General features: G+C 43.0%; 3 long non-coding RNA genes across 7 annotated transcripts; all 3 read right to left on the bottom strand.

The window, feature by feature from the left end:
* Nucleotides 1-742: 742 nt before the first annotated feature.
* On the bottom strand, nucleotides 743-7610 carry LOC124653851. Of its 5 annotated transcripts, XR_006988050.1 has the most exons (5): nucleotides 3531-3640; nucleotides 3354-3438; nucleotides 3069-3202; nucleotides 2460-2968; nucleotides 743-1826 (listed from the first exon to the last, which is right to left on the bottom strand). It is a non-coding gene; the product is annotated as an uncharacterized LOC124653851 (long non-coding RNA). The 5 variants fall into 5 exon arrangements; XR_006988051.1 differs by lacking the exons at nucleotides 3354-3438; nucleotides 3531-3640 and adding an exon at nucleotides 7214-7610; XR_006988049.1 differs by having other exon boundaries at nucleotides 3354-3644.
* Nucleotides 3897-5714, bottom strand: LOC124653853. The gene is made up of 2 exons (XR_006988052.1): nucleotides 5561-5714; nucleotides 3897-4310 (listed from the first exon to the last, which is right to left on the bottom strand). It is a non-coding gene; the product is annotated as an uncharacterized LOC124653853 (long non-coding RNA).
* Nucleotides 7611-7740: 130 nt separating the features above from the next.
* LOC124653854 lies at nucleotides 7741-8369 on the bottom strand. Its single transcript, XR_006988053.1, has 3 exons — nucleotides 8352-8369; nucleotides 8140-8238; nucleotides 7741-7778 (listed from the first exon to the last, which is right to left on the bottom strand). It is a non-coding gene; the product is annotated as an uncharacterized LOC124653854 (long non-coding RNA).
* Nucleotides 8370-19128: the final 10759 nt, after the last annotated feature.

Raw genomic sequence — 19128 nt, 5'->3', positions numbered from 1 at the left:
TTCAAATGAATTAGGTACGGAACCAAATCTTGGGACAATGCGAGCATCCCTGTGCTTTATTATCCTACTAGTACAAATGCCCGTGGCGTTTCCACGGATCTTTTAATTTTATTTCTTAATTCATATATATAATTCACAACTTACTATGAAATTAAAAATAAATCAGGGATATCATAATGTACTACAACATGATAATACCGAGCGCAGTAATAAGATAATATTGTTGTGCATCTATGTGGTTCCAAGTTCTAGATCTTCTTGTTACTCTTTCGTAGTTGGGCCATCAAAATTGTCAACTAAGGATTTTATTTCAAAAAAAATTAAAAATTTCAAAATAAATTTAAAAGACATTTTTTATAATAGGTGCATCTACACCTTTGAGCCAAAACACCATGTCCAGGTAGATGGGGCTACATTCTCGAAACGGGGACTGAGCCTCCCCGGCAACAGGCAAGACCTGCTCTGGCTGGCGGGGTATGACTGACGTAATTACTTTTTTTTCAAGAGTACGCTAAAGGCATACCATATCTTTATAAAAGGTAGAGGTTTGAGTACAAGAACGGCACCATTCGCTACAAGCAACGAGCGTTACCCCACACGACACCGGCTACAGACCAAACAACCACAACACAAACCATGTAATTGCAAAATTCACATCTTGTCACAAGAGTGCAAATGCCAAATATGAAGGTGCATTCATACAACATCAATCTGGATGGTATTAAGCTCCTCATGCTACATGTATGTTGAAAGGCCATAGGACGAACTTTATTAAGATTAAGAAGGAGAGTACAGAGGTGTTACAACAGCTTCGAGATGGAGCAAAACAAGGAGTAGATCCTAGACATGCGCTGGATCGACAAAGAGCACAGTATGACTGAACTCCACGCTGGCAGGTCAGCTAGAGAGAACTCACTCTTCCAGCCGATGGCCATATAGCTATCTCCTTCCTAAACGCGACAAAGACATCCTCTGCCTAATGTTGTAAGTTCTCAGAACTTCTAGAATTCCTCTCCTTCCATATCTTCCAATGTACCAGTTTAGAAATTATGTCAAAATCACACCTGTTGATCTTCGGCACCCTCTTCCTCACTTTTGTCCACCAATCTTCTGTTGAGAAAGTAAGAGCCTGGAATAGGAAAATCTACCGCTGACCATGCTCTGATTAGTTGCCAGACCTGGGAGGTGAAACTGCAGTGGACAAAGAGATCGGTATTTGTCTCAGGAGCTGCGTGACATAGCTCACAGGACCCGCAGTTTGGGCACCCTCTTCGGTGCAGATTATCTGCTGTCATTTGAGATGTTATTTTAAAATTATAGCACTGTCATTTGCAAACAATAATGTTGCTTAGGTAGTGCTGGTCAATCTCATCCTTCATGCTACAAATCACAATGGGAGGCAAGCAGGGTTCAAAATAAAAAGGCAAAAAAGATATATTGACTACGAAAATAGTAAACAGATATACCAGTGGATTGATTGAGGGGAAAAGACAAAAAACCAGATACGAGCAAGTTCTATTGCAGAATGCAGATTGATTGCCATAGGCCTGAGCAGCCTATTTTTTAACATAAAATTAGTTATTATGACAATATACATATGGGAGTAATCATTTTCAATAACCGAAAGTCTTCTCAACTTCTTAAACTCCAAGCTCTGTGGCTTCCTTGACCAGCTGCTCTAGATCTAGATGGTGCGTTATCCACCATCAAAATAACAGTATAATAGAGTTTTGTCCACACTACAAACTAACCTCTTGACCATGATCGTTCATTTTGTGACTACAACCATAGCTTGTATCCTCGCTACCTTGCAATATAACGACAGTCTGCAGAGTTCACAAAATAAAAGAGTGAAGCCCATAATGATGGGTGATGACTGGTACTCTCATATTACCGTGTCGAGAAAAATATCAGTTAATCATATTTATCCAAGGTTAATGTTATTAGTTTTACTCGACAGTGAGCTAGCTCAGAGCCCCAAAGGTATTTTATATTCCAATAAGCCATTAGGAGGGGACTACCATCGAGCCATAAGTTACCAGTATGGAACTCAATGACTTCAATGTGTAAAAACGGAAATAGATAGTGCTGGTATCACAGTAATGATCTACTTAACTACTATACAAATTAGCAAATTAGCATTGATAGAAGAAACTTCTGTTTTGCAAATTAGCATGTCAATCAACCTGTCGGTTTTTCTAGCAATTAGAACTTAACTGTATCTCATTGCTATCATCTGATTTTTCCACAAGAACATACACAAATGCATATGCGCTGTCACAAAATCCCGCCATGGTGAAAAATAGAAAATTCAGTTGGTAAATAATCAACCATTGCACTGTCAATATTCAAGCATACATCATTGAAAAATATTAATAATCCGACCTTTGAAAACATAGGCACCAAATATGTACATTGAACATGAAAGAATAATCACAAAAGACTAATTAAAAGCTTACCTATTGTGAGCCCAGCCTTTATGATATTACGTGAAATTTTGATCCTCTCACATGTGGAGGTCAATCTATTATCAAAACGGTTTTAGAAGGAAATTATAACAACCATGTATTTGGGACACTTAATAGGATTTACTCATTAGGACAGTTAAAATTTGAAAGTAGCCATTTCTAGATTTAAGAGTAATCCAGATTAGAAGAACATTTTAGGTAATGAAATACTCTTAACTGACCCAATACATAGCAATACAAGCCCACGGATACCACTAAAAACAGTAACAAGCCCAAGGCAATATCTTACCACGTAGACATACAAGGGCATCACCTTGATCGTCATGAAAACTATGAACACGTATAAAGCCACCTGCCAGTCCCTCAACGTCCTCCACACATTCCTTCCCCCTGCCATTTTGAGTTGAGTGCCTTCGGCATTGCAGCCTTGATGATGAAAGTCACTGCTCGATGTTTCAATAACACGCTCCTTCCTGATCCTTTGGCATCCACATAATGAACTGAAGGAGGACACACACTAAACACCATGAAAATAGAATGAGGAAATGGTACACCCAACAAACTAAGCCGTTAAAATTAGATGAAATTTGAGTATTTGACCTGAGTAATAGTTTCCGTGTGCTGCAAAGTTGGCTTGTCATTCCAAGTTTCCAACTTCTCTATGTAGGGTCGTGATCATGGACATGCGAGCAACCTCTAGGTAGTATTGTATCTTGTATTACTGTTCACGGAGACTGCCAGCCATAGAGAATAATTTCTTAGAGATTTAAAGAGGCACAACATAACCTCCCAATGAGTAAAGGGAAACACAATATAACCTACCAATGAGAGAAAGCTAACTGGAATCAAACACATCAGTTCCAACAAATAGGGATATCATCTGACCTTAATTTGATCTCTTTGACATAATCTAAGGATGATGGAATCGCATACTAAACCAAGTCAAAGTAGCAGAATGCATTATCTGATCCTGCATTTTTTTAGGTGACATTATTTAGCTGAACTGAGAAATCACCCTTGGTCTCTTCTTTTGATTTGACAAAAAGATTCCTAAATTTTGACCTGTCTGGCGAAGCCATTTTGTTTCCCCGCTACCGGCGAACTGTCAAATAACCCAAGCGTGCTTCCCATAGAGATTTCCGTCAACACTCCAGCCCGTGAGTCTCACCTCAAACCGGACAGACACTACTAGGATTATGCTTATCGCTGGCGCACAGAATTGGGCTACCGCCGGCGTTTTCGAGTTCGCCGGCGATCACCTCGCCGGTGGTAAGAGGTTACCGCCAGCACCTTCCGATTCGCCAGCGGTAACATGACATTATCCCCGGAGTTTTCGTGTATTCGCCGGCGGTATTTGTTACCCCTGGCACACAGGCCTATTCGCTAGCGCTACTTTAAACTACCCCCGGCGAACAGGCCAATTCGCCAGCGCTAAGTTTGTATAGGATTAAAAAAAAAAGCACTTCCACACATTCGACGTGTTGTCTTTTTATTTTAACAGAACTAACATAACAGGTACTATACTACCACGCATTATAACGCACAGACCAACAGTATGTTTAGAAAACACAAAGACTCCCAATGATGTCATCCTTCTCAGCTCGCCATCGACGTCGCCTTCTCGTCGCTAGCTCCGTCTCAGCTTGCCGAAGACGTTGCCCGTCTCAGCTCGCCAACGACATCGCCTACTAGTGGGCACCTCCAGCATGGCACCTCCGGCCCAGCACCTAGCCAACACCTCCGGCACGGCACCTAGCCGGCAGGTCTTGCATCTCGCTGTGATTCTCCTCTTCTCCCGCATGGCACAGCCTAGATCTCTGCTTCTGCTCTTCTCCTCTAGTCCTGCAAATATAATGTTATTAAAATATATAAATAATATTGAGCATTACATGGATAAACACATGAAAATGATCTATAGTGGCCTATATTTTTTCCAAATATGCTCAATCAAATCATGAATAAACATATAAATTAAACATGGAGAAGCACCAACAAAGTGCAAATTCTCCATATTTGGGTGCCCTTCAAGATGGTGCATTCGCGGAGATCGGAAATTATAAGGATGCCTTGGCGGCAACTGCCCAAAACTTAGCAAGCCATCGGTTGCAGGGGTATACATTGGCCTCCTATTACAAATAGCAGAATTCACGAGCATATTACAACTCTGCTGGAATGGAGTACAGTACATACCAGAAAGATTGGACAAAGATCACTTGGTCAACATCTGACAATAAGATAACAGCAAGCCTTGCTTTTGTTCTTCAATTACGACCAGCTACCTAATCTATTGGAGGCTGCATTTTTCAAGTACTCCATAGCTGATTAGTTTGTAATTGAGAAATGCTACTTATTTCTAAAGATTAAATCAAGACAACGTCTAGTCCTAAATTATCTTACACAAAAAAGTACTCATTAGGAGTGCTTTTTAATCCATTGATATCTCATTTTTGCTAGACTACAGTACTACTAGTGTAGCTAGTTTCAGATTTGGGCATAGCAGTGTCAATTATTGCGGGCTCAGATCTGAAAGAAAATGCACCGCAATTTCACTGTCCACCTCAAATTCAAGTTCAGAGTGACAATAAATATGATGGCAAGAAAATGTGTTAATAATAGGTGAATTGAACAGAAACAGGTATAGTGCTTGCACAGCACGATAACCAGGTTTTTGCAGCAAGAAGATACTAGCATTTTTCAGCAAGATTGGCTCCTCGAGTAAATTAACCGCAAAAGCTTGTGCTAGTATAATCTATGGAGAAACTAGTCCTCCTGGGTAACGCACTGACAGCACATAAGTGTGTTGATATCAAACCGTCTAAATGTATTTTCTTTGAACTGAACCAACAGGCATCAATCTAGGTAATTTACGTATCACATACATGGACAACCAAAGGCTCCCTAATTCTGATCTAAAAATTATCTACGCACTGATATTGAGTTCCTGGCGCACACACGGACTGCATTTCCCAAATCAGAACCGAGCTCCAATCAAATCGAGATCAGCAAAAATAGTATTTAATGGTTCGTTCTAGGGACTAGAGTGAGACAGAGAGAGAGGGAAGGAGGGAGAGAGAAGAGGAGAGGCGCCTCACCGGCCACACGGGGGCGGACTTGTTCCCACCGAGGTCTTGGGAAGAGACCGCCGGGACGCATCACGTCGGAGTACTGCTGCAGCAGAATCGCCTCGTGGAGGACGCCGGGAAGGAGGTCTCCCCGTGGCGCGAGCTGCGCCTGCGCGTGGAGGACGACGGCAGCCAAAGCCCTCCATGGCCTGCATCCTCACCGGCGCGTCCTGGTGGCCGGCTCGCCGGCGTGCAGCGGAAGCCGCCCTCGGCCACGCGCGTGACGCAGGCACGCGAGATGGACGGATCTGCGCGCGACGTGCACGCACGCGTGCGCCGGCAAACGCCCGACCGCCGCCGCCTCTGTGACTGCCCTGGCGGGGAGATACGGAAAGGGGAGGGGAAAGGGGTGTCGTCGGGTGGCCGCCGGCGGATCTCGGAAAGGGGAGAGAACGAGTGGTGGGGAAAGAGCAGGAACGAGTTAAGGGATAAGGAGAAGGCTTTGCTGGGCTAGTGCACTATACCCCCGGCGAACAAGGCTTAAATTCGCCGGGCATAACGAGCGGACCATCCACGGGCTCGCGGCCCGTACCAGCATACTTTACTTTTGGTGTGTCTAAATCAGTTTCGCCAGCGGTAGTAAACTTACCTCCGGCATTTTCGAGACAAACTCGCCGGCGGTAAAGCAAGGTCCATCCGGGTGCTCTCGGTTCACCTTACCGCCGGCATTTCCAACTCCAATTCGCCAGCGGTAACGGCACTACCCCTGGCAACCCCATTTCAACTCGCCGGTGGTAACTTACCACCGGCATCTTTAAATTGGACTTGCCGGTGGTAAGAAGTGCGGCTATAAGCCTTTTCCTAGTAGTGAGAGCACCATCGCGAACTGCACAAGAACAGTTTCTAGACCAGGAAGGTGAGCTCCTCCGAAGAATAAAGTTGCAAACATTGTGGGAAACAAAATAAGTTATTCAACTGACTTGATTATTATAGATGAGAAATTAGGTATTTCTGATTCCTCTTATCAAGCTGTTATTCTAGAGGCTCTTATGAGAACCAAAATCCTTGCACATTTCATGTATTTACAGTTTTACTAAATTTTGATGAAATCAGATACTATGCTTTCTACTAAGAAGAAAATAATGGATACCACAGATGTTGGTACATAAACAAGATCACTTTTGAGTTCACAGATAATCGCATTCACATAATCCTATCAAGATCTGAAGTTTTCATTTTTGTAATCAACACACCATTAACCTTTTACAAAGAGGTTTCACCTACAGGAAGGTGGAGGGCTTCTAGGCACTCTATGCTCAAAGTCTACCTTTTACAAAGACCTTTCACCAAACAAGTGAATTCTTTTTACAATCTCATCACTGTCACTGGTTAAGGGGGTAATCCCAGTAGCCTAATAGTAATACTATTAGGCACCAAAAAATACATTTTTTAATACATCTACCCAACATTCAGAGCTTTTGAATCAAAGAGTGTGTAAGATACAAATTACATCCATCCGTTTACTACTTCATTCTTCCTAGATCATCCATAGTTCCATACCCCGCGATTCACAGTTTCAGAATCAAAGTCCGTTCGCACAACTTTGAAAGCCAATAGAATCCTACCGATCCTACTATTGCAATAAAAAGAATTAAATAATAGAGAAACAATGGAGAATTTTACCTTATCTGGAGAGGATGAATCCGTCTGGATGGAGTTGCAGAGCCAGGAGAGCAGGGGTTCTGGCCGCAGGTGGTCGTCGCTGTCAGAGCTCCTCCGGAGGTTCGCTTCGCCGGACATCGGTCTGGAGGATGTGTGTGTCGCCGTGGGTCGATGTGGAGGCGCCGGTCATGCGAGATGGAGGACGAACCCATCGTAGGTGGAATCGGCGGCGATAAGCGAGCGGCGTACAATAAGGAGGCATTGTTGAAGGAAGCGGTGGCCGAGCCGAACCCTAGGAAACAGCGATGCTGGTTCGCGAGAGAGGTTTGCATCTATCACTACCAAAAGAACAATACATGAAAGGCAGTGCAAGAGCGATCTAGCTGGTTTGCATATCGCAGCCGAGTGGTACTTGTCCAAGTCAGCGTCGAGGTTTGCAGCAGAAACCTCCACATTGCCATGCCCTCCCCTCCCTCGCCCACGGCTAGCACCACGCCCTCGGCCACCATCACGCCCTCAGCCACGACCACTGAACCCAGCTCCGCCCCGAGACCATCCTCGGCCGCCAGCACCCCTCCCAGGTCCACTGCAAAATATTAAGTACTGGATTTGTCACTTGCTCATAATATTCAGAGTAATACACATTTGAAATTGTTAATTTACAAGACAATGCAGTTTCAGTAAAATGATAACAGCTTTGATTTCATTTCCCCTCACATTTGCCAAGCATGATTGCGTCACAGGGGAGCTAACTTAGATCTCCTGTGCTTTGCTTTCTTTCTTTTTGTCGTGCTATGATCCCATAAATATATATTCATAAATAGTGCCTCTGGTAGATGCAACTAACCATCTGACCATCTGGGAGGAAAACTGAAGTTTCCAGGTAGCGGAGGTCAAGCAAAAGAGAAAATAGCAGATGCTGGTGCCTCAATGTTTATCCCAATGACCTCAATTTTCATAGGTTTGCCATCAAGTTGCACGTTGTTGTATTTCTTAAGAGCAGCTAAAGCTTCTGCTTTTGTCGAAAAGACAACCTCTGCAGTTCCCTGCCAAAATGGAGTCCCGGTAATGAGTTGAACTATGAGCATTCAAACAAAATGGAAGGTCTGTGAAAGGCAGGGATTGAAACCGACAAAGAAAGTGTGGGGGGAGCGCAAACCTTTGATCTTCCACTTTTGTCGTAATTAATGGAGTAACGCTTAATAATCTCGCCCATCTCGGAAAATAGATCCTGAGCAAAGTATTTAGGGTAACTTTAGGACCAGGAGACGATCGATGAACAGAGATAAGTAAGGAGGGGTTGCTTAAACCTGGAAATAACAGCTAAGTAAAGCAAGATGAAGAATGTAAAATTCCTTTCCATGGGCAATAACCAATCCATGATTGTATGGGTGATGAATGCAAGACATATAAAAGTGAGCACTTTAGTTGATTAGGAAGAAGCGGCAGATGATAAATTACAGAAATATCTTAATATACAATCATCGCGAGTTTGTTAAGGAGGGGGCACTGGTGGAAAAAGGGCCTTTGGTCGCGGTTCGCAACTGCCATTAGTCGCGGTTGCGCAACCGCGACCAAATAGGCGCGACTAAAGCCCCCACCCTTTAGTCGCGGTTGCTTACGAACCGCGACTAAAGGCCCGTCCACGTGGGCGCCAGGCGACCGTCGCGGCGGAGGCCCTTTAGTCGCGGTTCTTCTGGCTGACCGCGACTAAAGGCCGCCGCAGGTTTAGGGTTTTAGGCCCCCCCCTAAACCTCCCCCCCCAAACCTGTTTTCTATTTAATTTGTATTGTTTTATTTCTTTTGTTCTTTATTGTAATTTTGAAGGAGTTTCACATATTCTACGGTACTACATACATGCATATGAATGTACAATTTCAAACAAATTTGAAATTAGAACCAAGAAGAATTCAAGAGGAATATACAATATATATTCAATATCATCGGATGACCATATACAAGTTTGAACAAGTTTCCATACATAATTTAATGCATGTATAGTTCTACGTCCTCGTAATGGTGTTCTCCTTTAGGATCGAGGACTTCCCTCCCGAACCATCCAGCTAGTTCCTCTTGAAGTGGTCGGAAGCGAGCTTCTGGACTAAGCATCATCCGGAGGTTATTCCTCTGAGCATTGGTATCACTCGGAACGCGCTCAGAGGTGTATCTTCGGATCATCTCACAGACATAGTATCCACATAGATTGGTCCCCGGTGGCTGAATATCGCCACCATTCTTAGCCTTTGACCGCATGAAATGTAGCTCTTTTTTGAATTCACCGACCTTTGTATCTGAGAACCGTCTCCAAACCCTACGAGGCAAAGAAAATTAAATGAACAAGAGAGTTATTAGTTAATTACTTCAAGCTAATTAATTAGGAAATGAACGAAATAGGCCGATCGATATAGAGCGCAAATGAATGAAAACAATTACTTTTGAATCATTTTTCTCATGTCGGCCCAACGCGCCGGATCCATATTCAGAGAGTTGTGGATGAGACATTCTGATTTGTCAACTTTAATTACTAGCAGAATCCAGTGGAACCTGCGGACACGATACATGCACAGTACGTCATGCATAACTCATCGATTAGCCGGCCACATACCATGCATGGAGTAAACAAAAGAGAATGTGCTCAAGACATAAACACTCACCCAAAATGGTAAGGAAATAGAATATCACTTTTGAGTTCCTGCTTTGTAAGAAACTGCCACAGGTCTTCCTCCACGTCGGTGGGGTGATGTTGTAACGTATATCCATTAACAATGTGTGGGTCAATGAACCCAACATCATGGATGTTCCTTACTCTGCATTCCTTAATCTTCAATCTGCATGTATAATAGCGGACACAACAATATAGTTAGGACATATATATTGTGCGGGCAATATGAACGAGATGGGGTAGAAATAAATCACTTACGAACGTAGCAACCGATGATAGATTTGTCGAGCTCGCGCAGATTGAAATGCTGGAACAATTCACTCGGATGAATTTGTACGAGATCTTGTTTGAAGTGATGCTCATATCCAACTTCCGCATAAATATATTCTTTGGCGTTTTTATTTTTTATGTAACCCTTGTACCATTTCAGCAGACCTTTCATTTGTGGAGGTAGATCCTCTTCCTGCGCAAGCTCGACGAGAGGCCCATTCTTCACATATGTAAGTACTACCTCCTTCACTGGCGCCTCATCAAGGCCTAACAGTTCACGAAGAGTAATACCTAAGTTGGCCGCTTGTTCTCTGGCACTTGTTACGGTCAATCCCTGTGCTGCCGCAGCTTCTATGATATCGGGGGCATCCGGACCAGCGGCTATCACTATAAGCGGGGCAATCGATTGTTTACTTTGTTCCCCGAGCTAGGCAACTCGTTTCCCGCTTTTTTTACTTTCTAATTCCGCTTTCTCGGCCTCCTCTTTCTTCTCCTTCAACATGCGTGCCTGATTACGAAGTTCACGTGCATAGTCGTCAGGTAGATTCTTCGCGGCTTGGGACGTTGTCCTCAAAAATGACTTAGCCCACTTCTTTTGCTCATCAGAAAATACTGGCTTGGGCTCGGGCTCTCTTTTCTTCTTGCATTCCGCCTTCCATTTCTCATAATCGCGAGTCGCGGCCGCGTCGACTTCCTCGGCAGTACGTTCCCAAGGCCTCGTGGGGAGAGGCTTCAGTGATGGCTCCGGTACCTTTGTGGTCTTAGGTACATAAGGGTCCGGGTTGATAGTCCAGGACTTCTTCTGCTTCTTCGCCGGAGGTGGATTGGGGGCGGCGTCTGCTTACCCGCCCGGGGCGGACTGGGGGGCGGCGGCTGCTTACCCGCCGGAGGTGAATTGGGGGGCAGCGTCGGCCCTCGTGAAGGAGGTGTAGGTGAAGCACCACCACCACCACCGTAGGGGGGTGGACTTGTTGGCGCCTCGCCTGGAAACTTGATAAACTTCTTTTGCCATAGAATGAACTGGCGCTTGACATCTCCAAGTCTTCTCGCCCCTTCAGGTGTAGCAATGCCAATGTCCAGGTCCTCAAACCCTTGGACTATGTCCTCCACCGTGACACGAGCATAGCCATCTTGAATGGGGTTGTTGTGGTGGAGTGCTCCAGGTAAACATGGTAAAGCACTGGCGATGGCTACCTTCAGGGACATGTTCCCGATAGGATAATACAGATGGCATTCTTTCATCTCCTTTATATCGTCCACGGGGTAGCGAGGAGGCTCCGGTGCAGTAATTTCGACCACCAGAGGCTCTGGTGCAGTAATTTCGATCGTCGGTGCACCAGCCGGTGGGGCCTCCGTGGAAGCCAGCTGCTTCTCTGCTGCTGGCTTCCGAGATCCAATGGATGATCTTCATGCTGCGCCCGAGCTGCATCTCTTTCGGCTACTAGTGCACTCACGGTTTTCTTCATCACATCCATTTCCGATGCCAACCGCGCCACAACATCTGCTTCCCGATCCATCTTTCTCTTACAGCCTTCCGTAACCGTACGGGTCATCGTTCAGGGGAACCCTATTTTCCACGGAATGTGCCCCATGCCTCGTACACGTCCTCCGTGTTCGGGATTCCCGAGGGCTTTTGTCGGCGCGTCGTTCTCTCGTTGAACTTGATCTTCCCCTCTTGAGCATCCCTCATTGCCTCAATAAGCTTTTGGGTGGGTTTAATTATTTTGCCCCGGTAAACACACTCCCCTGTCTCCGGGTTCAGCGATCCCCCATGCCCGTACCACCAGCTTTTGGCCCTTGGGTCCCATCCCTCCGTACACGGACGGATTCCTCGCGCCCTCAGCTCGTTCTCCATCTTCTCCCATCTAGGCTCCCAAAGGCGATACCCTCCTGGCCCCATAATATGATTGTACTCCTTCTTAGCCGCATTTTCCTTATTTTTTTTTGATATTTCAAGGAACTGCTCCGATTTCTTTTGCTTCACAAATTCTGGCCAATCATGTTTCAGTTTCTCATATTGTCCTTTGAAATCCGGAGTCTTGTTCTCCTTGACAAAGTCATGGGCTAGATTTTGCTTGTATTTCCGGAATGCGTTGGCCATCTTATGAAGAGCGAACTCTTTGACTAGCCTCCTTGATGCGTGCAGTCGACACACGTCCGTTGGGAACCCCAAGAGGAAGGTGTGATGCAGACAGTAGCAAGTTTTCCCTCAGAAAGAAACCAAGGTTTATCGAACCAGGAGGAGCCAAGAAGCACGTTGAAGGTTGTTGGTGGAGGAATGTAGCGCGGCGCAACACCAGGGATTCCGGCGCCAACGTGGAACCTGCACAACACAACCAAAGTACTTTGCCCCAACGAAACAGTGAGGTTGTCAATCTCACCGGCTTGCTGTAACAAAGGATTAACCGTATTGTGTGGAAGATGATTGTTTGCAAGAACAGTAAAACAAGTATTGCAGTAGATTGTATGCGATGTAAAGAATAGGACCGGGGTCCACAGTTCACTAGAGGTGTCTCTCCCATAAGATAAAAGCATGTTGGGTAAACAAATTACAGTCGGGGAATTGACAAATAGAGAGGGCATAACAATGCACATACATGACATGATAAATATAGTGAGATTTAATTGGGCATTACGACAAAGTACATAGACCGCTATCCGACATGCATCTATGCCTAAAAAGTCCACCTTCGAGGTTATCATCCGAACCCCTTCCGGTATTAAGTTGCAAAACAACGAGACAATTGCATTAAGTATGGTGCGTAATGTAATCAATAACTACATCCTTAGACATAGCATCAATGTTTTATCCCTAGTGGCAACAGACACATCCACAACCTTAGAACTTTCACGTCACTGTCCCGGATTCAATGGAGGCATGAACCCACTATCGAGCATAAATACTCCCTCTTGGAGTTAAGAGCAAAAACTTGGCCAGAGCCTCTACTAATAACGGAGAGCATGCAAGATCATAAACAACACATAGGTAATAACTTGATAATTAACATAACATAGTATTCTCTATCCATCGGATCCCGACAAACACAACATATAGTATTACGGATAGATGATCTTGATCATGTTAGGCAGCTCACAAGATCCAACAATGAAGCACAATGAGGAGAAGACAACCATCTAGCTACTGCTATGGACCCATAGTCCAGGGGTGAACTACTCACTCATCACTCCGGAGGCGACCATGGCGGTGAAGAGTCCTCCGGGAGATGAATCCCCTCTCCGGCGGGGTGCCGGAGGTGATCTCCAGAATCCCCGAGATGGGATTGGCGGCGGCGTCTCCGGAAGGTTTTCCGTATCGTGGCTCTCGGTGCTCGGGGGTTTCGCGACGGAGGCTATTTGTAGGCGGAAGGGCAGGTAAAGGGCGTCACGAGGGGCCCGGACGACAGGCCGGCGCGGCCGGGGCTCTGGGCCGCGCCGCCACGGTGTCTGGCCACCTCGTGGCCCCACTTCGACTCTCCTTCGGTCTTCTGGAAGCTTCGTGGAAAAATAGGACCCTGGGCGTTGATTTCGTCCAATTCCGAGAATATTTCTTTACTAGGATTTCTGAAACCAAAAACAGCAGAAAACAGACAACTGGCTCTTCGGCATCTTGTTAATAGGTTAGTGCCGGAAAATGCATAAATATGACATATAATGTGTATAAAACATGTAGATATCATCAATAATGTAGCATGGAACATAAGAAATTATCGATACGTCGGAGACGTATCAGCATCCCCAAGCTTAGTTCTGCTCGTCCCGAGCAGGTAAACGATAACAAAGATAATTTCCGGAGTGACATGCCATCATAACCTTGACCATACTATTTGTAAACATATGTAATGAATGCAGCGATCAAAACAATGGTAATGACATGAGTAAACAAATGAATCATAAAGCAAAGACTTTTCATGAATAGTACTTCAAGACAAGCATCAATAAGTCTTGCATAAGAGTTAACTCATAAAGCAATAAATCAAAGTAAAGGTATTGAAGCAACACAAAGGAAGATTAAGTTTCAGCGGTTGCTTTCAACTTATAACATGTATATCTCATGGATAGTGTCAATGTAAGGTAATATAACAAGTGCAATATGCAAGTATGTAGGAATCAATGCACAGTTCACACAAGTGTTTGCTTCTTGAGGTGGAGAGAGATAGGTGAACTGACTCAACATAAAAGTAAAAGAAAGGTCCTTCAAAGAGGAAAGCATCGATTGCTATATTTGTGCTAGAGCTTTTATTTTGAAAACATGAAACAATTTTGTCAACGGTAGTAATAAAGCATATGAGTTATGTAAATTATATCTTACAAGTTGCAAGCCTCATGCATAGTATACTAATAGTGCCCGCACCTTGTCCTAATTAGCTTGGACTACCGGATCATCGCAATACACATGTTTTAACCAAGTGTCACAATGGGGTACCTCCATGCCGCCTGTACAAAGGTCTAAGGAGAAAGATCGCATTTTGGATTTCTCGCTTTTGATCATTCTCAACTTAGACATTCATACCGGGACAACATGGACAACAGATAATGGACTCCTCTTTAATGCATAAGCATGTGGCAACAATTAGTGTTCTCATATGAGATTGAGGATATATGTCCAAAACTGAAACTTCCACCATGAATCATGGCTTTAGTTAGCGGCCCAATGTTCTTCTCTAACAATATGCATGCTCCAACCATTAAGGTGGTAGATCTCTCTTACTTCGAGACAAGACGGACATGCATAGCAACTCACATGATATTCAACAAAGAGTTGATGGCGTCCCCAGGAACATGGTTATCGCACAACAAGCAACTTAATAAGAGATAAAGTGCATAAGTACATATTCAATACCACAATAGTTTTTAAGCTATTTTGTCCCATGAGCTATATATTGCAATGGCGAATGATGGAAATTTAAAAGGTAGCACTCAAGCAATTTACTTTGGAATGGCGGAGAAATACCATGTAGTAGGTAGGTATGGTGGACACAAATGGCATAGTGGTTGGCTCAAGGATTTTGGATGCATGAGAAGTAATCCCTCTCGATACAAGGTTTAGGCTAGCAAGGTTATTTGAAACAAACACAAGGATGAACGGTGCAGCAAAACTCACATAAAAGACATATTGTAAACATTATAAGACTCTACACTGTCTTCCTTGTTGTTCAAAACTCAATACCAGAAATTATCTAGACTTTAGAGAGACCAAACATGAAAACCAAATTTTAGCAAGCTCTATGTGTTTCTTCATTAATGGGTGCAAAGTATATGATGCAAGAGCTTAAACATGAGCACAACAATTGCCAAGTATCAAATTATCCAAGACATTTTAGAATTACTACATGTAGCATTTCCCGATTCCAACCATATAACAATTTAACGAAGAAGATTCAACCTTCGCCATGAATACTATGAGTAAAGCCTAAGGACATACTTGTCCATATGAAACAGCGGAGCGTGTCTCTCTCCCACACAATGAATGCTAGGATCCATTTTATTCAAACAAAAACAAAAACAAAAAACAAACCGACGCTCCAAGCAAAGCACATAAGATGTGACGGAATAAAAATATAGTTTCGAGGGAGGAACCGAGATAATGTTGTCGATGAAGAAGGGGATGCCTTGGGCATCCCCAAGCTTATACGCTTGAGTCTTCTTAAAATATGCAGGGGTGAACCACCGGGGCATCCCCAAGCTTATAGCTTTCACTCTCCTTGATCATATTGCATCATACTCCTCTCTTGATCCTTGAAAACTTCCTCCACACCAAACTCGAAACAACTCATTAGAGGGTTACTGGACAATAAAAATTAACATGTTCAGAGGTGACACAATCATTCTTAACACTTCTGGACATTGCATAAAGCTACTGGACATTAATGGATCAAAGAAATTCATCCAATATAGCAAAAGAGGCAATGCGAAATAAAAGGCAGAATCTGTCAAAACAGAATAGTCCGTAAAGATGGATTTTATTGAGGCACCAGACTTGCTCAAATGAAAATGCCCAAATTGAATGAAAGTTGCGTACATATCTGAGGATCACGCACGTAAATTGGCATATTATTCTGAGCTACATACAAGGAGGCAGGTCGAAATTCGTGACAGCAAAGAAATCTGAAACTGCGCAGTAATCCAAATCTAGTATTCACTTTACTATCAAAGACTTTACTTGGCACAACAAAACACAAAACTAAGATAAGGAGAGGTTGCTACAGTATTAAACAACTTCCAAGACTCAAATATAAAACAAAAATACTGTAGTAAAAACATGGGTTGTCTCCCATAAGCGCTTTTATTTAACGCCTTTCAGCTAGGCGCAGAAAGTGTATATCAAGTGTTATCCAGAGACGAAGCATCAACATCATAATTTGTTCTAATAATAGAATCAAAAGGTAACTTCATTCTCTTTCTAGGGAAGTGTTCCATACCTTTCTTGAGAGGAAATTGATATTTAATATTACCTTCCTTCATATCAATAGTAGCACCAACGGTTCGAAGAAAAGGTCTTCCCAATATAATGGGGCAAGATGCATTGCATTCAATATCCAAGACAACAAAATCAACGGGGACAAGGTTATTGTTAACCATAATATGAACATTATCAACTCTCCCCAAAGGTTTCTTTTTAGCATTATCAGCGAGATTAACATCCAAATAACAATTTTTCAATGGTGGCAAGTCAAGCATATCATAGACTTTCTTAGGCATAACAGAAATACTTGCACCAAGATCACATAAAGCATTACAATCAAAATCATTGACCCTCATTTTAATGATGGGCTCCCAACCATCCTCTAGCTTTCTAGGAATAGAAGTTTCAAGTTTTAGTTTCTCTTCTCTAGCTTTTATGAGAGCATTTGTAATATGTTTTGTGAAAGCCAAGTTTATAGCACTAGCATTAGGACTCTTAGCAAGTTTTTGTAAGAACTTTATAACTTCAGAGATGTGGCAATCATCAAAATCCAAACCATTACAATCTAAAGCAATGGGATCATCATCCCCAAGGTTGGAAAAAATTTCAGCAGTTTTATCACAGGCAGTTTCAGCAGTTTTAGCAATTTCGGGCAATTTTGCGCGCTTTGCACTAGGAGTAGAAGCATTGCCAACACCAATTATTTTATCATTAATAGTAGGAGGTGCAGCAACATGTGGAGCATTAGCATTTCTAGTGGTGGTGATAGTCCAAACTTTAGCTACATTTTTCTCTTTAGCTAGTTTTTCATTTTCTTCTCTATCCCACCTAGCACGCAATTCAGCCATTAATCTTATGTTCTCATCAATTCTGAAAATGTTGGGGGCATAAGATTAATGGCTGAGCCCATTCAAACGAGATAGAAAAATGAAAAGGCAGCTAAAGAAGAAAATGTAGCTAAAAAGCTATCACCTAGAAATGCTATTAGCTCCACATGTTGCTGTATTAATGTTAAAATAGTGGTGTTGTATCTTCTACTCCTAATTGCAAAGCATAAAAATTCAAATGCTAAGGCTACTGAAACTGCACTGTGTAAAACTGCTGAGAAATTACAACCTTGGATGATGTCCCATTATGTGGTTAGTTTTGATGTTATACATCTCTGAGTTATAGGGTTCTTGCAAAAACTTGCTAAGAATGCAAACGGCTTTCACAAAACATGTACAAATCTTCTCACCAACTAGAGAAAGAAACTAAGAAGAACTTCTATTCTAAGCTTTGGGAATGATTTGGGAAGCCCATCATTAAATAGAGGGTCAATAATTTTGATGTAATGCACCATGATCTGATGTGCTGACCGTAGCCTGAAAGTCACCCATGTTCCAACAGACTTACCGCCATTGAAAAATTGTTATTTGGTTTAAACGATATGCTAAAAGAAACGCTGAGGAAAGTTGATAATATTTCTATTATGGTTAACAACAACAGCGTCCCCCCGTTATTTTAGTATTGAATACAATGCATCTTTGCCCCATTACCAGGGAGAGACTGCCGTTGTCTTACCCGATATGAGAGGAAGGAAGCAATAGTAAATATCAATTTCACTGCTCAAGAAAGGTATGGGCTACTTCCTAGAAGTTACCTTTGATTATTATTAGAACAAAAATTACCTGGACACTGATATACACTCTGCATACAATTAAAAGCGCTTGGGCAACCATGTTTTACTACAATATTGAGTCTTCAGAGGTGTTAATGGCAACGTTTTTGTTATTAGCGAAATAAAGTCGATGTGAGTGAATGCTAGATTTGGTTACTGCGCGGTTCAGACCACTGCTGTCTGGTTTCGACCTGCTCACTATTAGCAACGGAATAATATGCAGGTACGTGCGTGATACGAATAGCCTGTACGCAACTTTCATTCGAACGAGCAAAATGGCTTTACGGACTATTCTGTTTTGACAGATTGCACTCTTTGCTGTTGAATGAGTTTAACGTTAATGTCAGTAGCACATGCAATGTCAGAAGTGTTAAGAGAATGTTGTGTCACTGTTTGTGGCCCTCTGTGAGACGTTTCGGTTTGGTGTGGGGAAGCTTTTCAGGATCAGAGGAGTATGTGCAATATGATCAGAGGAAGTGAAAACTATAGCTGAGATGCCCGGTGGTTCACACCATATTTACAGAAGACTCCAAGCGTACTAAGCTGGGGATGCAGGCATCCATGGCGTTCACCTGAAACTATATTTTTATCTGTGACAACTTTAACTGAATCGTTTGTTTTTGTTTGAGCGGATCTAGCATTCATTGTGTGAACGCTCCGCTGTTTCATGGACAAGTATGTCGTCATGGCAGCCTTATGGACGGAATCAGCCCATGTAATGTCTTGAATGAGCTGATGCTTGGCAATTGTTGTGCTTTCATGTTTAAGCTCTTGCATCTGCTATGTGAAGAGGCCGACTTCTTAAAATTTGGTTTTCATACTGTCTCTCATTTGCGGTATTGATTTTTGAACGGCAAGGAAGACAGTGTAAATCTTATAATATTTACAATGTATTAACATGTATTCTACTCTCACTGTGTTTGTTTCAAATAACACTGCAG

This window comes from Lolium rigidum, chromosome 5 (assembly GCF_022539505.1).
Source record: "Lolium rigidum isolate FL_2022 chromosome 5, APGP_CSIRO_Lrig_0.1, whole genome shotgun sequence".
NCBI lineage: Eukaryota > Viridiplantae > Streptophyta > Magnoliopsida > Poales > Poaceae > Lolium > Lolium rigidum.
The sequence above is the reverse complement of the archived record's forward strand: the minus strand, read 5'-3'. Positions and strand labels throughout refer to the sequence as shown.